We start from the raw sequence: 21,796 nt of genomic DNA, 5'->3' as shown, positions 1-21,796 counted from the left end.
GGTTTGCTAATGGTGCTGAAATGCAAAACACCAGAAATGGATTGGCTTTTATAAAAGGGGGTTTATTTGGTTACACAGTTACAGTCTTAAGGCCATAAAGTGTCCAAGGTAATGCATGGACAATCGGTTACCTTCACCGGAGGATCGCCAATGGCGTCCAGAAAATTTCTGTTAGCTGGGAAGGCACATGACTGGAGTCTGTCCCAGAGTTCTGGTTTCAAAATGGCTTTCTCCCAGGACGTCCGTCTCTCAGCTCCTGTGCTTTCTGCAAAGTGTCCCTCTTGCCTGTAGCAAACTCACTCCTTCTGTCTGAGCTTATATAGTGCTCCAGTAAACTCATCAAGGCCCATGCTGAATGGGTGGGGCCACACCTCCATGGAAATTATCCAATCAGAATCATCATCCACAGTTGGGCGGGGCACATCTCCATGGAAACACTCAGCCAAAGAATTCAACACTTACACGTCTGCCCACATAAGAGTTCATCAAAGATAATGGCATTTTGGGGGGACATAATACATTCAAACCGGCACACCACCCTAAGGGTGTGAGGATGGCAGAACACCTAACACTGGACAGATGAGACCAGCGGCAGTTTATTAATCACATCTATTCCCAGTCTGGGGATGGGGGGAAGAGGAGGACCCCACACACCATGCAAAGCCTCACGCATGTTATATTCTGAGGCAGAATGAAAAACTGGGGGCTGGTGAGAGGCAGGCTTTGTAGTGACAAGAGGGTGGGGTGCCCCCTGGTTTCCAGTGCGAAGATGTGATTGGCTTATTTGAATTATTCTTTGGGCTGGCAGTGAAACCAAAAACTGCTAATCAGGGATAAACAGAACTGCAATTGGACTTTCATTAAGGACAGTTATATGGCTACAGGACCTCACCTGCAGGGATCTTGCATTTAGGACATTTGAGGCCCTCTCAACTTCACCAGATGTCAAGTAAGCACTTAACATTAGATTTTAATTTTAGGTCTTACACCACAGTGAACAGAATAGCAGACACTGCCAACCTGGGTTAGAAGCAAAGGATTTATTCAGATTAAGAGCTGGCTATCCAGGTCAACATCTCTAAAACTAGAAGAGTTTCCTGTCTTCAAATTAATTTCCTGCTGGGCTGACTGTGACCTGATCCATTATAGGAAAGTCTGTTGCATAAACAAATTTTGTCAGGGTTTCTTCCTTCATATCAAAGAGTGGAAACAGCCTCCAGGAAAAAGACTAAAAGAAATTGGAAATAAAGGCTTGATTTAAATTGCAGTGTCTGGTCAAAATAAACCAAACAAATTAATTTGATCCAAGAAATAGCTTTTTGTAATAAATGGCTCTATCCACATTAATTTCTGATTTGTTTGGTTTTTAAACTGCAGTGAATTGTAAGTAATAGAGGAGCTGTAAAAATTAAACACTGGTTTAAACCTTCTCAATGTGTTGGAACTGGTGCCGACACCTATGTGTGAAATACAGCAAATTCCAGATAGCTGCCAACTTGCAGTTTTAAAATTATTGTCATTACATAGAGGAATTGGGATGCTGACTTTCCTTTGGGTGTTTCAATTTGTCCTATATTCATCCACTGTTTTCCACTTCAGTTATTTCTTATGGTCTCGTTATGTATCATTTTTAGGATCAAATTCGCTTTATGTGAGATACGTGGACATGGTTCTGTTGAAGATCAACGGAATCCTGGGGACCCTGCCTGATCTCTCCTTGGTGTGGCTTTTCAGGCTCCAAAACAACTGTGATTTAAGGCCTGATTATTCAAGAATTGGCTCTCTCACTCAGAGGTGACTGACATCCCTGTGTCTCTTTTCGCTTTGATCTTGACTTTTTGCCTCTGGTTCATTTATCAGCTAATTAATGTTGCCACCTTCCCAATGATACAGAAAATGAAAAAGAGTTTAAGCCTATTTTTCTGCATCCTGGTATTTCCAAAGGGCAAGGAAATCTGATGGAGGACATTGAAGTGGGTAGCAAGAGATCACTAAAATGAAGCTCCAGGAGTTGGTGCCATCTTGCACGAGTGCTACCAACCTCTTTCATGAATACTGGAGAACCGTGGGATCTGCCCTTCTGAAACTTCATGAGTTCTAACAAAGCCCGACCATATTTGTGTGCTCCACTAGTACCCCACCAGTGAGGTGTGGACTTAATTCTTTCATGTCCATGCTCCAAGAGTCTGCCTTCCATTACCACCACAGTGATTTCTAATGCCTCGGATCCTTGATTTTTCTATAACTTCTATTTGGGGACAGGCATCCATTCATCCTCTCAAACTCCCTTGGCTCATGTCCCAACAACCCCCTAGCCAGTTCTCTCTCCTGCTCCTTTAACATTGGCTACCATTTTGGGGAACCCTGCCCCTAACACCTGTTCTAACAGAATTTTCACTACTTAGCGATCCCAACTGCTGCAAAGCTGTCACCTTGGATTACAACCAACCAGGATCTGGCTTTGCCTTATCCCCTCCACTAGTCTGGACATCAGACTACTCTCTTTGAGCCAGCTCTGCTACCAGGTTGTTCCTCTACTAGGACCCCCACCAGTACGCCAATCACTTGTTTGTATATTTTGTTTAATCTTTATATCTCTTTTTTCCTTATTCCCAGGTAATTAATATTTATCAGTAATTGCAACAATAACTAAGGGCCTAGGTTAAGTTTTGCTAGCTTCCTATTAGTGAAACAGACAGATGATGCAATAAAAATAGATTCAAAGCATTGAACCAGATTCAGTATTGTTAGGATGTCTGTCCTCCCCAAATTGATTAAGAGATTCAACACAACCCCTGTCAAAATCCTAGGTGGCTTTTTTGTACAAATTGACAAGCTAATTCAAAAATTTATATGGAAGTTCAAATGATCTAGAATAGCCAAAACAACTTTGAAAAAGAAGAATGAAGTTGAAGGATTTACATTACCTAATTTGAAGAATAAAAGAATGATTAAAGCTACAGTAGTCAAGTTAGAATGGTATTAGCATAGAGATAGACATGTAGATTGATGGAACTGAACAGAAAGTTTAGAAATAGACTCACACATAACTGGTCAATGGATTTCAACAGAGGCTCCAAGGTGATTCCATGGGAGGAGGTAGTCTTCTCAGCAAAGGGAACTAGGACTGATCATCTGGAGAAAAAAAGTGAACTCCAACCTGTATCTCACATTCTACATATTGTGGCCACCCCAAAAGATTTGTCCTAGTCCTAACCCCCAGGGTCTAAGACTGTATTTGGGAAAAGGGTTTTTGAGATATAATTAAGCAAAGAATCCCAAAGTGAGATCATCCTGTGTTAACCAAGTGGGCCCTAAATCCAAGGATAGGTGTATGTATAAGAAAAGGAGAAAGCACATACAGAAGAGGAGGAACACAGGGGAGAAGGCCATATGAAGATGGAGCGAGAGATTGCAGTGGTGCAGCCACAAGCCAAGTATACCAGGGGCCGCTAGCAGCTGGAGGGGCACAGAGAGATTCTCCCCTAGAGACCTCAGTGGGAACATGGCCCTGCCAACACCTTGAGCTCAGACTTTTGGTCTCCAGAGCTACAACAACAGAAATTTCTAAGATGCTAAGCTTGTTGTAATTTGTTACATCAGCCCTGGGAACCTAACATAATATGTAAAAAATTAAACTCAAAATGTATCCTTAAAAAAATGTATCCTAGGTAGGCCCAGGTAAGATTTAGAACTATAAAGCTTCTAAACAAGAAAAAGTCTTAATGCAGTAAGCAGAGATTTCCCAGATGGGAAAGAAAAAAGCACTAAGTATAAGATTAAAATAAAATTTAAACTTCTGCTTTTCAAAACACACCATTAGGAAAATAAAAATGAATCCAGTGACAGGGATAAAAATTTCACAATAAATATATCTGACAAAGAATTTGTATCCAGAATATACAAAGAAAACCTACATCTCAATAATAAGAATATAAACATCCAATTAAAACAAATAGGTGAAAGTCTTGACTAGACACTTCACAGAGAAGATACAGAATAGTCATAAGCACATGAAAACATCCTTAACATCCTCAGTCACCAAGGAAATGCAGATAAAAATCATAGTAAGATACTACCTCCTACTCACTAAAATAGTGGTGGTGAGAATTGGGAGGAAATGGGACTCCCAAACTCTGCTGATAGGAATGGAAAATAGTACTCCCACTTCAGAAAGCAGTTTGGCAACATCTTTAAAAAGTTAAACATACAACTACTATATGATGCAGCCATTCCACTCCACTTTCTAGATGTTTAACCAAGAAAAACAAAAGCATGAATTCATACAAAGACTTGTACCTGGATGGTCAGCGCACCTTTAGTCGTAATAGTCACAAACCAGAAACAACCCAAATGTCCTTCAACAGGTGAATGAGTAAACAAATTGCGATTATGTCCATACAACGAAATACTACTCAGCCACAAAAAGGAATGAACTATTGATCCATGAAGCAGCATGAATATTTTTCAAAAAAAATTTTTCTGACCAAAAGAAGTCAAACACAAGAGAATATATACTATATGGTTCTATTTGTATGAAATACTAGAAAAGGCAAATCTAATTTAGGGTGAAAGAAAGAAGATGAGTGGTTCCCTAGACCTGGGTGGGGGTGCTGACTGGCAGCAAAGGGGCACAGAGAACTTTTTAGGGTGACAGAAAGCTTGGCATCTTCACTGATATGGTGGTTGCATGGATATATACAATTGTCACTGCTTAGCAAAGAGTGTATTTGAAACAGGTATATTTTGTTGTGTGTCAATGAACCTCGAAATAGTTGATTTTTAAAGTAAAGATTGAACCAGTTTCTCCACACTTAACAAACACTGTCAAGAATGTGGGGCAAGTCTGGAGGGTAAACTAAGTGCGTTTGAATGCGTCTACTCTTGAAATAAATCAACGACCCAGTATATTTATTAAGCCTCTGAGATCTACCTGGTCTTCTCTCAGATCTCCCTGAGGATACAAAGATCTAAGGCCAGGATCTTCCCTTCCTGATCACAGCTGCCTCCTACTGCAGGGCACAGGGCAGCACCCACAGGGGGTGCCCTGTGCACTTCGCTGAAGTGATTGATCGATCAATCGAGCGATTGATTAATCCAAGATATAGTCTCTGACCTCAAGGAGATTTCAATGAAAGTGGAGAAACCAAGTTCACCTCATGGAAGAAAACACAACTTTGAGTGGAGTGAGGTATTTGCCTATAAAAAGCAGTAAGGATTAAACGAAGAGAAAATAAAATGGCCTGAGGTTGTTAAAGAATTCACAGGAAAATTAGAGCTCACTGGGTCTTTAAAAGAAAAGGTTTAGGATCAGAGAAGGACAGGGGCCTTCCTGGCAAGGGAAACAGCATAAGTAAAGACCAAGGGACAAATGAAAATGCAGGTGTGTGTGCAGGGAGTATATGACACAGACGTGGGAGGACAGGCTGAGGCCAGACTGATTAGGCCCTTGACAACTTTTGGGAAGGCACCAGCCAGCACACTCTGGGGAAGGCAGAAAGCCAAGTCCAAGCCTGCCCAAGCAAGGAGGCTTTTCTGGGCATCAAACAAACAAACAAACAAACAAACAAAACAATTCTCAAGATGCAAACTTACCTCTCAATCAAAAGACACAGATATATTCAGCCTGCTCTGAATCTGTGCAAGGCCCTGGGCCAGGCAGGGAGATAGAAGGACAGAGTCCTTATCCTCAGGAACCACAGTCACCTAGAGAGAGTCACACAACCAAGCCTGAGTCTGAGTGACAAGGGCATAGCAGCAGGAAGGAGCCCCACCCAGGCTGCGGGTGAAAGCAGGGAGGGCTTCACAGAGGAGGTGGTATCTGTGCTGAGAAGAAGACAAGAAGCATGCACAGGAGTTTGCCAGATGTACGAGAAGAAGCAAGGGGTTCAGAAAGGGAAATATTATAATGGGCAAAGAAACAAAGGTAGGGGGAGTTGGTGGTTGATTTAGGGCCATGAGCAGTTTCCAGGTCCGAGAACTCTCATTAGGGTTCCAAAACAGAAACTGACCCATCCCTACTTTACAAATTAAAATGATTCAAAATGTACTGAATATACTGTAATGGTTCAGGACTAAATTTCTTGCATCCTCCTAAAACCAAATTGGTGCCATTCTATTACCCTAAAAGCAATTGAGCACTGGGAGAAGCAAGCTGAAACTCAATTGATAAGCGTAAAAAATTAGAGCAAACTTTGTTCCCATGGAAGCTGACTCCCAGGGAGGCAGAAAAGAAGAGAAGCAGGGGCATCTAGAAGGGTCCTTCTCTTCTCTGAAGTGGTGACATGAAATGTAAACCCAACCTGACAGCGTGTTTTATGCCAAGGAACTCAGATATACACCCCTCGATTATGGCCACTGTGCTGGATAAGGACAGCGATGCCTTAGCCGAGCGCAGATTAAAACCTGATGCTCAAAACTGTGAAACTGCGTTTATGCAAAGTCAGCAAGAAATGAACCGCTAATTGGCTTCTCTGCAGCCATCAGCCGGACACCCTTGGAAGTCTTCCTCCGTGAGGGGTCAAGGCTCTGCTGAGCTGGCTGTCTTCAAGCACCAGCTAATGGAAGCTCAGATTCAACCAGCTGCCCCAGCCGGTGCCCAGAGCACAGAGCAGTCCCGACCACCAGCTAATCGAAGCTGGAGGAGCAAGTGAGCGTCATCAGAGACTCATGGAAATTCTCAAGCAGATGCACCAGCACTGCTGCATCTCCAACAGCTGTACCCTGTTGCAATGCTTCCTTCATTATCGTAAAGTTTCTGCAAATTGACGTGTGACACAGCATGATTATCTCTGCCAGAAAATGAGAAACACACCTGTGCTTCTCTGTTGCCTAAAAGAACCATGAAAGCAGCTCCTTCTAGCAGGTTGAAAAGGAGGGGGCCACAGACGCTCACCCCTGGCCTCAGACACGCTCATCCCAGGATGCAGGAGTCGCTGGAGGAGGAGATGCTGGACCAATGTCAGGGGTGTCCCAAGACTGTAGTCCCCAGCCCTTCCTGAGCCCATCCCTAAGGAGTTTACTAGTTCATTCCATTCTCTCTTCAGTCTTCCCATCTCCAACAGGGAACAGTGTGGGTGACTTTCTGGAACAGCTGAGACTGGTAATGGTTACAGGTGATCATCTTTCTTTCCCCCATGATGATAAAGAAAATATGGTCCCATTTATTTAAAAAAAAAAAAAAAAAACTCACTTTGTGTTCAAACTTACAAGGTGGCATCTGGTGTTGCAGTGCAGTCTTTAACCACTGGTACTGTCCAGCAATGGGCGGCTTTGCCTGGGACAGGGGCTTGTCGGGCTCTGGAATGCAGGGCACCACTGAGCATCATCAGGTGAGTTACACCACCTGATGCTTCACTGAAGGCTCAGGCACTGTGAGAATTAGGAAGCACCACTGCTTACTGCCCCTTGCGGCCTTCCTGCCGCTTAGTGACCTTCCATCATTTAGTGATTCCTGGCACATTGAAAAGCCTTTGGCCCCCTCTTCTGGAAAATCTGCACAATTGCAGTTTCCCTCAGTGAAAACTGAGCACAAGGATGCTGGGGTATGTTACAGACAGAAATCAAACAGTTCTTGGCATTTTTTAATAGTGCATGACAATCCCAGTTCTCCCGTGACCTGGGAAATTATTGCATATTTCTCACAAGCAATAAACTTCATGAAACAGGGAGACTAAGTAACAAGAGTACAAATTTTTGCCTTTGATTGTATCTTTCTCTCCGAGGAGGTTTGGCGACATTTCCATTCCTACTCCAATCAGAGAACGGTTTAAAAACACTTAAAAATGAGTGTTTCTCATTCTTTCATCAACAGCAACAAATGTACTGTACCAATACTATGAGTCAATAATGGGGGGGTGGTTAGGGGTATGGGAGGATTTGTATTTCCTTTTTTGGTCTTTATTTCTTTTCTGGAGTAATGAAAATGTTCTAAAAATTGAAAAAAAGTTAATTGTGATGTATGCACAGCTGTATGATGGCATCATGGGCAATTGTACACTTTGGATCTTTGTATAATTTTATGGTATATGAACAATCTCAATAAAATTAAAATTTAAAATTTAAAAATTTAAAAAAATGAGTGTTTCTGTAGTACAGTCCTGCTACTAAGCTTCAGCCCAAAACTTTGAGCACCAAACGCACATTTTCTCTTTGTCTAGGTAGAAGCCAAGAAGAGACAGACAGAGAGACAGCCTGGGATCTGCCTTCATGGGGGATCATATGTTCTACACTGCCGGCTCCTGCTTTGGGTCAGTGAAATGGAAGGACGCCCATATCCGGCCAGGACAAAATCCAGGTGCATCTGGAAACATAAGCCATGGGGATTGTGGATCCCCCCCAAGGATGGCCCCCAAAGTTATATGGGTCCTAATAACCAGAACCCATGATTATGTCACCTAACATAGCAACAAGGGACTTTGCAGACGTGATCAAGTTGAGCATCTCGATGGGAAATTACCCAATGTCCTCATCAATATCTGACAAGTACTTCTCAGAGGGGACAGAAGCAGACGGACAGAAAGAGATTTGAAGATGCTCTGCTGCTTCCCTGAAGATAGAGGAAGGAGATCATGAGCCAAAGGATGTAAGAGGGCTCCAGAAGCTGGGAAGGGCAAGGAAACAGATTCTCTCACCTGGACTGCAGAGTGAACACAGCCCTATGCGCCCATTTTGAACATTTGACCTCCAGAACTGTAAGACAACAACTTTGTGTTGTTTTGAGCCACTAAATTTGTGGTAATTTGTTAAGGGTGATTCATTACCCTTTCATGCCTGCACAAGATAAAATGATGAAATGGTCTCTGTTTAATAAAGAGGAGAAGGGTGGCTGCTTCCCTACCCTCTCCTCCTTAGGGTGTCTCCTTGAAAACATAATAGGCTGGATAGAAAACTGACCTTTTGATTTTGCAATGCAAGGACCTGGGTCTTCTGACCATTGGAACTGCAAACATATATCCTTGAAATTAACTGAGTCATCATTCACGAGGTGAAGAGGAGGTCATTTGTCTCTCAAAAAAAGAGAAGTTTTAATTGTTCTTTCTTCTACTTGACTGGAAGAAATTTGTACAAGATTCTGTCCAGACTTTGTGGTATACTTTTGTGCTGCTTTACATGAATATAAACTATTAATGCTTACTCAATAATAAATTCATTCTCCACCCCCCCCATATAGGTATACAGATGGGGGAGCCGTTTCTGTTGTTGGAAAGATTGTTTTATTTTCCTTCCAGGGCCCCTGTTCATATGGCATCCCATCAATCCTGACATCACGCAGGAGCTGCCCAACACCTGAACTAAGGAGGAACCCTGTGGAGCATCCTGGTGATGAGACTGGGAAAGTGGCTGGGGGGAGAGGGTATGTGCCCTGGGCACTTACATTAGAGATCTTCCCAGAGGGTCGGGGGAGTCCAACAATGGGAGTAGGGGCTTCTGGGGTAATTCCCTGATTTTGGGGGATCCTGTGTATGGGTAGATGTTCCCTAAGGCTCCTGCTGTCTACAGATCCTAAAAGCAAGATTGAATGAGCCCCTCTCTCTGATGCTGGACTGGAACTGGAGCTTGCCCAGGCTTCCATGACTCCTGGTGAGTGGACACATCCGTGTGAGTCAAGCAAGGCCAAGCACGAAACAGTGGTTGTCTTTCCATTATGACCTGCCATACGCTGGTTATCACCCACTCTGCACAGATGGCAAAACCTGACCTTAAGTGTTGTGGGAGAAGTAGCAAGCCTATTAACAAGGCTGAGAAAGAAACTCAGGACAACTGGTAGGCTATTCTGACTTAAATGGATGTTCACAGTAGAGATATCAAATATCCAGTAAGGTTAGTAACATCAGCCCAGAATCTCCATCTGAAGCCTCACCCTAGTGGGTTCATTGTTCTCGAACGTTACATTGTCAAACATTGTCAATATACTCCCTGACAGGTTAGTATATTTAGTAACAGAATTTTGATAAAACGTAGTAATATAAGCGCATGAAGATCCTGAAGGAATAAAGCAGAGAAACAGTTTAATCTTGCCTATTTGAGATAATGGGTTAGAGCAGCAAGCTCAAGGCTATCCACAGCAAGAGAATGAAATGAAATATGTTTCATTTGCTTAACATCTTCCAAACTGTTATTTAAACACAGCTCACACACATCAGTTATAAGATCTCCTGTATTTACCTCATTTAACTGAAGGGAAAGAGCAGAACCAGCCATAGAGACACTTGCCAACCTGAGGCATATATATCTTCTCATTGAGCCCTTTCAACTCACTAATCCCTGAACATGAAATGAAGCCTGTCAAAAAGAAAATACAAGAAAAATCTTTCTGAAAAGCTTTCCATAAGGTACGATGCACACAAGCAATTCTCCCACAAGGTGGAAAGAAAGCTGTATAAAATCGAAAAGAAAATACCAGATCAAATGTTTAGTACCATCTCATCCTAACCAAAACATCAGCCAAATGTAAATATCGCTCTAAATTAACTTTTGGATAGTGGTGTAATCCCATTTGGAAAAAGTACATCATGTAATCATCTCTATACAAACAAATTTGTTTGAGTTTGAATTTTATAAGATGAAAGGTCTACTTTGAATACTGTTTACCAAAAAGCAGCATATCTGGCCAGCTTAAAGTGGGACCCATGTGTGCTGGTTTGAATCTATTACATACCCCAGAAAAGACTATGTTCTTTTAATCCAATCTTGTGGGGCCGACCTGTTGTGTATAGGACCTTTTAATGAGGTTTTTCCATGGAGAAGAGACCACAGCCATTCAAGGTGTCTTAATCCCCTTGCTGGAGCCCTCTATGAGAGGATAAAAGACAGAGGCATTTTGGAGAGAGCTCAGAGAAGCTATGAGATGTAATCCAGGGTTTAACCCACAGAGAAGCAAGAAGGACCCACAGAAACTGAGAGAAGCTGAGACAGAAGCTGAGACAGAAGCCCAGAGACATTTTAAAGAAAGCCACAGAAACCACAAGCTAAACCCAGGAAAGAAGTATCAGCAGAGCCAGCCATGTGCCTTCCCATAAGACAGAGGAACCCCAGATGCTATCAGCCTTTCTTCAGAGAAGGTATCATCCTGTTGAAGCCTTAATTGGGACATTTTCATGGCCTTAGAACTGTAAATTTGTGAACTAGTAACTACCCATTGTAAAAGCCAGTCCATTTCTGTTACATTGCATTCTGGCAACTTTAACAAACTGAAATCCCATGGAATCTTTATTTGAAGTGTTTATCTAAAGTATTCATTATAAGATGAGCTCACTTGTCTGCTCCCTCAGCAGTTATTTATTGACCTTGCCCTTGAGCTAGGCACTGGTGAGACAAAAATGGACAAAACTGGCAAGGACCTTGACCTCAGGGAGCTTGCACTCCAGCAGGGAGAGGGAGATCACATGCATAAGACAAACAAAAAAAGAGAGCATTGGATACTGTCTTAGATTGCCGGGTCCGCTGTAACAAATACCACACCCTGGTTGGCTTCAACAGCAGGAATTTACTGCATCACAGTTTGGGAAGCTGGAAGTCCAATATCAAGGTGTCGGCAGGCCATGCTGTCTCTGAGATCTGCGGCATTCTGGTGGTGGTTTGCCGGCAGTCCATGACTCAACCTCTGCCTTGATCACGTGGCTGCCTGTCTCCTTCTGCCCCTTCTCCTTGCTGTGCCCAATTTCCCCTGCTTGGAAAGTCTCCAGTCATATTGGGTTGAGGCCCACCCTGATGCACTTTGGCCTCATCTTACCAGGATCTTCAAAGATTCTGTTCACCAATGGGCTCACTCCCACAGGGCCTAGGGCTAGGACTTGAATGTGTCTTTGTGGGGAACACATTCAATCCATAACAGGGATTGATGAGGCTCTAATGGGAATAAAGGAGGGCAATAGACTCTAGGACAGACTCCTCCCATATTTGGCTCAGAGGTCACTTCCTCCACGAGGGCATCATTGTCTCTCCCTGCCTGGCCCCTCCCACTATGCAGTGTGCAGCCCCACCCCACCCACCCCCACCCTTGTCACCTTGTTTGCAAAGGCCTCATGTTTTTGGCCTCCTATCACATTATGGCTTCTAGAGGGCAGAGATGGGGAGCCCAGTGTCAAACTCATCAGAGGCCTAAACAAAGGTTTCCTCTTGAAAAAGCAATTAGCATCTTTAAAAGGACTTCAGAGTTTAGAGATCACCCTCAGGTCCAATCAACTCAGCCATCGGAAAGCATCAGCACTGAGGCAGAGGCTCAGGAGGATCTGAAGCAATGGGTGCTTCAGGCCAGTTTCACACACTCAGCCGCTAAGATGAGGATCTTCATATGCAAGTAACTTATGAAGGAAGTGTTCCCAGGGAAACAGGTTGGTTGGTGGGCAGTGGGAGGACACAGGACCAGAAAGGGGAAGATGCCAAGCAGTGGTGCAAAGTCAGGGGAAGCTCTCCCAGGGAGCTCTGGACACAAACGACAGCGCAGCGTTCATCCTGCCTTTGAGGCCAAGGAGCTGGGCTCTTGTGCCTGCACAAGCCACCGGCTGTGGGCCACCCTGGGGCAGAGAAGGGCAGACAGAAAATGCTCAGGCACTTTGAGCCCTCCGGACAGTGGAGGCAGCTCCCTGGCCCAAGAACTGTTCTCTGAAGATCCCATGGAGCAGCAAAGCCAGCGGCAGCCAGAGGGTGGGGGTGCAGAGCAGGAGAGAAGGGTCAGAGGGGATCTGGGAAGGGCACCTCCAGCTGCATTTCACTTCAGAGAAGGTATTTGTGTTTGTATTTGGACTTGCATGTCAGATGTCCTGGGCACCTACCAGAACTCTCAGACCTACAGAATAGCATCTTCCTTCATGATTTAATTATATATACATGTAAGCATGAAAATACCATAAGGACACATATGCCTATTTATATAGTATTTGTACGGGGAAGATTTTGTAAGCAGAGTGAACAAGACGCCAAAAAGCCAAGAAGTTGGGAGGGGGAGATTTAAACATTTAACCATCTATAAACTTTAAAATGTTGACTGGAAATTGGTTTGCCATCCACAAATTAGAAGTCAAAGAAAAACTGAAGGAGGAAACTGTTTCCTGCCCATGTGACAGGTACGCGAGGAAAGATCTTGCATCCACAACAAAACAATGGAGCCATGTCAACTCCCGCACCTAACTTTACAAACATGGCTTCCCAGCTGTCTGGGCACCGCAGCCTCAGACCAGTCTTGAGTTACATTTTTTTTCTTGGCTGAAGACGTAGGATTTTAAATACAGATGCCACAAAGCTTGAAGAGATCGCCAAATATTGAACAGAAAGAGGCAGGCATGATTAGCTTAGTGAAGACTCTGGTACACTAAGGAGAGTGTAGTGTCAGCTGCATGAGGCAGTAGTGCCTCTGCACCCTGGTTTGATGGAGCCCGACTGGAGAACTGTACATAGATCTGGGTGCTGGATTCTGCAAACCAGAGAACATCCACAGGAAAGTTGCCTGGAGTGGGAAGGACTTGGGAAACTATATTATATGAACAATGGTGGAGGAAGCCAGCTATTTTCTGCCTTTTTGAGGAGTTGAACAGGTTGGAGTGTATTTACCCCATGGTCCTCCAGAGATGCTCAGGGATAAGGTGGAAAGAGATACAGATTCATAATTGGAAGACCTGGAACTGAGATTGGGATTTCCCATATTTTATCCATTGGAACTTGGGCTGACCATTGTCCAGTCCCAGTTTTCTTATCAATAAATGGGCCAATGCAACAAGCAACGCAGATTTGCTATTTTACATGTCAATTTGAACACAATGGCTATCTGTGAGGAGAGAAAGGGGATTAGGAAAGATCAAGGGGGACTTTTATTTAATATAAAATGCTTGGGTGTTTTTACAAGGAGGATATATTTACATGTGACTTGTGTAATTAAAATACATTTTAAAATTCAGACAATGGATAAAGAGACTAACAGGCATGATGAAGAACAGTATTAGCATATTTGATAAACAAGATAAGATATATGAAATTTCTTTTTATAACTGTCAGTCAACTTGTTGAAGAGTCTCTTACTGTAAACTAGAAATGCATGTCCCGGGGACAGCAATAAGCTGACTCCTGCCGTTTCTACCATATACATGTACATACATACCTACGTTCATATATGGGTTTTGTCCTTTTAAATAATATGTAACAAACATATCCCATAAGAATATATGGAGCTGGTTCTTGAACTCCCAAGTATGTTTTCATGGGTGAGTGGTTCTTTGGAAATGTCAGACAGAAACACTCCCTACCAAATCTAGGCTAAACACAACACGATTACACATGGTCAAAAAGAATCTAAAGAGTTTTCAGAGCACACGTCTGTCTTTTAAAACATATGTAAACAAAATTTGTATTTCCACATTTCACATCTTAATGGCGAATAAGAAAAAGAATCTTTATGCCACCCAAAAGTAGCAATAGGAAAGCAATGCATGTGGTCCTCTCTGTATAATGCCAGTTCCTACACAATTTGCAACTCTCTGGGTTCCCCTTGGGCAAGGCAGCAGTCAGAAATATGCCACTTTGCATGCTGAGTCCCTAAAACTCCTGGAAGGCAACAGTATGCATTTTGATAGGGTCTTAGGTAAGGCTGTTTGCTTCTGGAAAAAAAAGTAGAAGAGCAAAAATGAAAGAAAGAACAAGGAAAGAGCACCTGGGTGCTAAAATAATTTCTTGGGACACTTGGAAGCACATTTTGCTCTTGAAATATTATTAACTACCAAACAGTACCATCCACTACCCCTATCCCAGCACTGCCATTGGTTATTGTGTGTGTATAAAGAGCATTTGAACTTGACCACCTGGCCCCGTACTGAAGTGCAGCTGTCTCCTTGGTCCACACTTAGAGGAACACAAAACTCTGTCACCACCAGGAAGAGGAGGTGACAGACAGCTTCAATTTTATCAGACTTAACTTTGGTTTTTGCATGCATTTATAAAAATTATGTACCGCATGATTGATCTTGAGTATCTCACCCAAATGCTAGGATGCCTTTAGAAGTTACTTCTCACCTTCCAATTGGCTTGCATTTATTGTCATTATGGCCATTCCTTGAGAAGAGACATGTGTTGTCATCAGAAAGAAACTATTTCAAACATACAACTTTCTTTGAACAGAGGAATGTTTGGGGGCTTGAGCCCCACTGATTTGCTTTGTTGTTCTATTAATTCTCCACCAGCAGAAATTTACTCATCAGGCCAGCTGGCCATCACTTTGGGAAAAGGGGAGTAACTGTGACCCCAAGTAAATTGGGGCCTAAGACCAATTAAGTTTCGAAGGGAGGAGAAAATATAAAAGGATGATTTTAATGTTGGGCCCTTTCCATGGTGGAAAGATGTAACTGACGTGTCACTCATCACGATGGTGGAATTCTTTATATATGTCTTCTAGGTTTACCAAGAATTTCTTTGGTAGAAATAATGTGTTAATTGAATTAAGTAACACTTAAGGAGAAACTGAAGTTTTTCACATTTCTTTTTGATCAATCTGTTTTATTTCGAAGTATAATTTATGTTTAAGCAAATGAAAACTTTCATTATAAAAGCCATTGAAATAGGTTACAGAATTTTTTGGAAAAGGAAGAGAACAATCCATCACCCTAAATATTAGCAGAAAATTAGGCTATTTCCTCTTGATCACTTGCTTATAATTACAGTCCTATCTGTTAAATAATTTTATGACTGTAATTCAATATCAGTAGGAACAATATCTTTAATTTTATTACAGTTAATTAGCAATGAAAGGACTTTTTCTTAAAAAAAAAAAAAGTTGTTACTTTGCCTGGTTGTGCATCAGTTTCCCTAATTGTGCACCTCTCTCCTTCTTGACTTCATTCTGTATTCAATACACATCCATAGAGAGCATCCTCCATGCCAAGGGCTGGGCTAGCCATGGGAATAAAGCTGCAGATTGTCCTTCTGGAGCCAAAAGATTGATGCAACTAGCATGCATGTCTCACAAAGGCAAACCTTACGACACGTTGGGCAGAAGTTCCAGGTGCTAAGGTGTGCAGCCAGGGGCAGCTAATTCAGACCCAAGGAGGTAGGGAGAGTCAAGCTGCACCCTGTGAAGTGTGGCCTGGAGGGTGGGACGTGGACCCTGTTCCTACAGCCAACAGGAGCATTTTGCTCTAAGCAGAAAGATCAGTATATGCCAATGTCCAGAGGTCAGAGGATGTCATGCATTTGAACGAAAACAAGTTTGGTTGTGACAGGGTTGGAGTGTGTGGGGGGCAGCGAAAATTGGGGTTAAATGAAGAGAAGGATAGGGAGGTGAGAACAGAAATTTGGGGGCTGTATGACAGACTTGTACAGTTTTCACTTATCCTGAAAGTAATGGTGGTCCATCGATATGATTTAAGAAGAGGAGTGATGCTTTTCTATGATTGTGAACTCGTATAACAAGCATGTCTCATGATTATAATTTCTTAAATCCAGATAATTTTAAAATTGCTTCAATAGGAAAAAAAAAAAACAAAAAAAACCCAATTCTCATCACTATTCATTCATTAGACTCAGCCCCAGGTTCTCAAAGTAGCTAGTGGTAGTAATATTACAAGGCCCATTTATTATTACATCAGTATTATCCTAAACTTGGTGAAGCTGATGTCTGCATGTGATTTTTCCAAGGCACAAATCTGACTGCATTTCCCCTTCTTTGAACCCTTCCCATGGCCAAAGATAGAGCCCAAACCTTTTATCATATCATATAAAACCATCTGAAATCCAATGGCTCACCTCTGCAACCTCATCTCCCCTGCTCCCACCCTCCACTCCTCTGTCCTCCAGCCTAACCAGGCCAGCTTTGACCCCCACCCTCCCCTCTCCTTATCCTTGCCCCATTAATTCCCTCCTCCACCCTTTTCCCCCAAATCCGTTCTTTAAGAGCAAATGCCTTCATCGCTCATTCACTCATTCACAGCCCAGCACTGTGCTAAGTATTAAGATCACTGCCCTCTTGGAGCTTCCATTCTAGTTATGAAGGCTTTAAAAACACAGACAAGAAGTTTTTGGGGAACAGGTATTCTCAGAGGTTGTCACTTGGGATGAGCTCAGGATGATGAGGCTCTGTTTGATGGGAATGTCTGCTCGACGGGACAGCAGCTTCCTCGGACAAGCAGGAGCATGGGTGGTAGAGGATGAGAAGGAAAAGCTCAGGTGACTAAAAAGCATGACGGGTGAGGTTGGAGAGGCTGCAGGGTAGAGCTGTGCCAGGCATTTCCTCTGTGGAATCTCGCCTGGTCTCCCGAGCAAAGATAATCTTTCATTTATCAGCCCTCCCCATCTTAGTTTCCCAGGGTGGGCATAAATGGGGTGACTTAACAGAAATTTACTGTCTCACAGTTCTGGAGGCCAGAAGTTAAAAATCAAGGTGTTGGCAGGTTGGTTCCTTCCGGAGGCTTCCAGGGAGAATCTGCTCCATACCTCTCTCCTGGCTTCTGGCAGTGACTGGCAAGCCTTGGCCTTTCTTGGCTTGTGACAGCATAATTCCCATCTTGGCCTCTGTACACGATCATATTCCCCATGTCTGCCTGTGTCCAAATCTCCTCTTCTCAGAGGGACCCCAGTCATTGGATTACCACCCCACACACACTCCAGTATGACATATTCTCAGTTTAACGAAGCCCATCTGCAACGACCTCATTTGCAAATAAATTCACGTTTTGAGGTACTGGTAGTTAGGTCTTAAAAATATCTCTTTGAGTGACTCATCTCAAACCATAACCTCATCAGAGTGGGAAGAAGAAAATAAGTTAAATACATACGCAACGTAAGTGCTGTGAAAGTAAGGTGGGGGGTGCGAGGGTGAATAACCAAGCAGGTGAAATGGAGAGTGGGCATTTTAGACTCGAGTAGATGAGTCATCGAGAAGGACAGGGAGGGGAGAAGAAAAGTGGGGAGGGACAAGAGGTCCAAAGGCAGAATCGTAGCAGGTCATCTAGAGAGATAAGGGACAGTGGGATATTGGAGCCAAGTACTAATATAATTACTCCTTGCTCTATTGTGTATTTGAAACAGTGGAAAGAACAAACAGAAGACATGTTACAGACTTATACTAATATGTTCTCCTTACACATGCCCTTGCCTCACCTCCTAAGGAGAAATCTTGATTGCTAAATCCTTTTGACATTTGAGTACTTGACCTCTCTTTCCCGGGCTGCAAGTTACCTAATAGTCAGTTCTGCTCTAAAACAGAATTGGCCCAATTCTAGGCTGATGCCAAGTCTTTAACAAATGTCTGTTGAATGAATGATAATGGAATGATTATTAATACATCTATTTCTCTAAACCCCTCATGAAGGTAAGATGATGTACTGAATCCCCTGGTGTTGGAGTTTTTAAAGAGAACCCAAAGGTTGCAGTTAAGAGATCGTAGTAATCAGAGGTTCTGCTGACTTTCTCCTTAATAACAGAAAACCCACTTTCAAAAACCATCATGGTAAAACTCTCTTCAAAGAAAGCAGAGATGAAACTGAGACCCAATCCACATTAGAAAATAAATGTTTTCCAAGCTACTCACTGCCTTTCTTTGCCAGAGAACACTTCTCTTAAATGTATAGACATTTAAAAGAAATAAAACCACCTGTGAAGATCCCCCAGGGAAAGAAAGAAATTACCCTTCCTTCCTATGACCAGCTTTACCAACTTCTCCCTTGAGTTTGTTTAGTAACAGCAGAACTAAATATCAGCATGATCTGTGCTTTCATTTGATAAAGGGAAAGAAAATGGAACTTTTCTCCATTGGTTAGGGTTCTAAGATCCAGGTCCATTTCTAATCATTGTGATATTCAGGGGAACAATAACAGATTGGGGTAGAGTGTCAGGAAAGAAACGATGTGAGGAAGAGCTGATTTGCTTCACCTTTTTTTCTTTTAATGACTAAGAGCTGCAGTGTAGAAAGTGGTGCCTTCCCAGACACTTCCTGTTCTGGTTTTCTAATGCTGCTCTTAAGCAAAATACCAGAAATGGATTAGCTTTCATAGAGGGGGTTTATTTGGTTACAAAGCTACAGTCTCTGACTGACATTTCTGCTCGGTAAATATCATCCTTCCTGACAGGATATTGTGGGAGCACATCACTAGGTATTCAGAAGCACATGACAGACACTTGTCTTTCAGTTTTCTGTGTATAATAGCATGGCCTCCTGCAAGGAAGCCTGGCAAAAAAATGCAGGGGGGCCTGATCAGCCCACAGCATTTGACAGGGTGGGCCACAGCCAGGCTTCATGTCTTCCTGTCCTGTCATCTTTCTTTTGCCTCTCAGTGTATTCTTTCCTCCATGGCTCTGGCAGGAATGATGGAGAACCACCTTGAGTTGGAGCAGCTTCACTGAGAAGAGAGGTGTGCTGGTTTGTATATATTATGTCCCCAAAATGCCACGTTCTTTGATGCAGTCTTGGGGCCGACATATTAGTGTTGATTAGGTTGGAACCTTTGGGTTAGGTTGTTTCCATGGAGATGTGACCCACCCAACTGTAGGTGATAACTCTGATCAGATAATTTCCATGGAGTTGTGGCCCCATCCATTCAGTGTGGGCCTTAATTAGTTAACTGGAGCCCCATCTATGAGCTCAGACAGAAGGAGCTCACTGCTGCAGCTTAAAGAGACATTTTGAAGACAGCTGTTGAAAGCTGACTCTGACATTTTGGAGAATGCCCTTTTCAAACACAACCTGGGAGCAAGCAGATGCCAGCCCCGTGCCTTTCCAGCTAACAGGGGTTTTCCAGATGCCATCAGCCTTTCTCCAGTGAAGGTACCCTTTGTTGAGCCTTACCTTGGACACTTGATGCATCTGGGAACATATCTTTCCGACTGACAGTGGATTCTGTCACATCAATAGGAATAGCAGGATTCTACTATACTAATTACATGACCTGTATCTGAACTTGCTAATCCAAGTACAAACAACTGTTTTATATAACATCCTCCAGCAGCTATGTAAGTTACTCTACTTTGATGTTGCTCAAAAATTGAATTTGCTGCAGATCTTTCCCCAAAGACTCAAACTTATCTTTTTCTGAATAAGCTTTTGGCTCTTCTAACAAAGGAAGCAGCTATATCAATGCACAATTGGTTATTACTGTCACTATTAAAGTGTTTAAGCCTAAAATGATACTAGATTACAAAATTCATTTTATTGTACCTTCTGCAATTTGTTTTAATTTCTCCTCTCAACTGAAAATTATAAAATATTCCTGAATTGAAACCCTAATTAAAAATGTGCCGGGAGGCGGGGCAAGATGGCGGACTGGTGAGCTGTATGTTTTAGTTACTCCTCCAGGAAAGTAGGTAGAAAGCCAGGAACTGCGTGGACTGGACACCACAGAGCAATCTGACTTTGGGCATACTTCATACAACACTCATGAAAACGTGGAACTGCTGAGATCAGCGAAATCTGTAAGTTTTTGCGGCCAGGGGACCCGTGCCCCTCCCTGCCAGGCTCAGTCCCATGGGAGGAGGGGCTGTCAGCTCCGGGAAGGAGAAGGGAGAACTGCAGTGGCAGCCCTTATCAGAAACTCATTCTACTGATCCAAACTCCAACCATAGATAGACTGAGACCAGACACCAGAGAATCTGAGAGCAGCCAGCCCAGCAGAGAGGAGACAGACAGAAAAAAACAGCACGAAAAACTCCAAAATAAAAGCGGAGGATTTTTGGAGTTCTGGTGAACATAGAAAGGGGAAGGGCAGAGCTCAGGCCTTCAGGCTCATATGCAAATCCCGAAGAAAAGCTGATCTCTCTGCCCTGTGGACCTTTCCTTAATGGCCCTAATTGCTTTGTCTCTTAGCATTTCAATAACCCATTAGATCTGTGAGGAGGGCCCCCCCTTTTTTTTTTTAATCCTTTTTTCTTTTTCTAAAACAATTACTCTAAGAAGCCCAATACAGAAAGCTTCAAAGACTTGCAATTTGGGCAGGTGAAGACAAGAGCAGAACTAAGAGAGCTCTGAGACAAAAGGCAATAATCCAGTGGCTGAGAAATTTCACTAAACACCACAACTTCCCAAGAAAAGGGGGGTGTCCGCTCACAGCCATCATCCTGGTGGACAGGAAAAACTCCTGCCCATCGCCAGCCCCATAGCCCAGAGCTGCCCCACACAACCCAGTGTGACAGAAGTGCTTCAAATAACAGGCACACTCCACAAAACTGGGCATGGACATTAGCCTTCCCTGCAACCTCAGCTGATTGTCCCAGAGTTGGGAAGATGGAGCAGTGTGAATTAACAAAGCCCCATTCAGCCATCATTTCAGCAGACTGGGAGCCTCCCTACACAGCCCAGCAGCCCAGAACCGCCCTGGGGGGACGGCACTCACCTGTGACATAGCACAGTCATCCCTCAACAGAGGACCAGGGGGTGCACGACCTGGAAGAGGGACCCAATTGCAAGTCTCAGGAGCCATACGCCAATACCAAGGACTTGTGGGTCAGTGGCAGAGACAAACTGTGGCAGGACTGAACTGAAGGATTAGACTATTGCAGCAGCTTTAAAACTCCAGGATCACCAGGGAGATTTGATTGTTAGAGCCACCCCCCCTCCATGACCGCCCAGAAACACGCCCCATATACAGGGCAGGCAACACCAACTACACACGCAAGCTTGGTACACCAATTGGACCCCACAAGACTCACTCCCCCACTCACCAAAAAGGCTAAGCAGGGGAGAACTGGCTTGGGGAGAACAGGTGGCTCGTGGACGCCACCTGCTGGTTAGTTAGAGAAAGTGTACTCCACAAAGCTGTACATCTGATAAATTAGAGATAAGGACTTCAATTGGTCTACAAATCCTAAAAGAACCCTATCAAGT

This window comes from Choloepus didactylus, chromosome 10 (genome assembly GCF_015220235.1).
Source record: "Choloepus didactylus isolate mChoDid1 chromosome 10, mChoDid1.pri, whole genome shotgun sequence".
NCBI classification, from domain to species: Eukaryota; Metazoa; Chordata; class Mammalia; order Pilosa; family Megalonychidae; genus Choloepus; species Choloepus didactylus.
Note: the sequence above shows the minus strand (reverse complement) of the source record.